Genomic DNA, 533 nt, shown 5'->3' with positions numbered 1-533 from the left:
TATACATATGTATAGGAGCTCTGGTAGCATAGTGGTTACGAATCGGGCTGCGAACCTTAAGGCCAGTAGTTCGAATGTACCAGCCGCTCCGTGGGAGAAAGATGAGGCGTTCTGCTCCCGTAAAGATTTACAGCCTCGGAAACCCTGTACAAGGTCGCTATGGGTCGGAACCGACTCGACGGCACTTAACAACAACAACATACATATATATGTATCTGTATATATATCTATATACAGATACATACGTATGATTAATATATATTAAATCAGTTCCAATTCATAGCAACTCTGTATAGGGTTTCCGAGGAGTGGCTGGTGAGTTTAAACCTTGTAGTTCCATTGCTTATCCTACAGTGAACTTCAAAAAGTTCATGGAAATATTGAATTAAAAGATAATGGATCTTGTCTAGATGGGTCTGGTGAAAAGAGATGGGGATAAGATTCTTATGATTCAGTAGTGAGTAATTGTTATCATGACTAACTGAGACTGTCACAATTATAAAGGTAGAGGTTTTATAACAAAAACGGAGGAG

Source organism: Chrysochloris asiatica, unplaced genomic scaffold (assembly GCF_000296735.1).
Source record: "Chrysochloris asiatica unplaced genomic scaffold, ChrAsi1.0 scaffold00012, whole genome shotgun sequence".
NCBI classification, from domain to species: Eukaryota; Metazoa; Chordata; class Mammalia; order Afrosoricida; family Chrysochloridae; genus Chrysochloris; species Chrysochloris asiatica.
Note: the sequence above shows the minus strand (reverse complement) of the source record.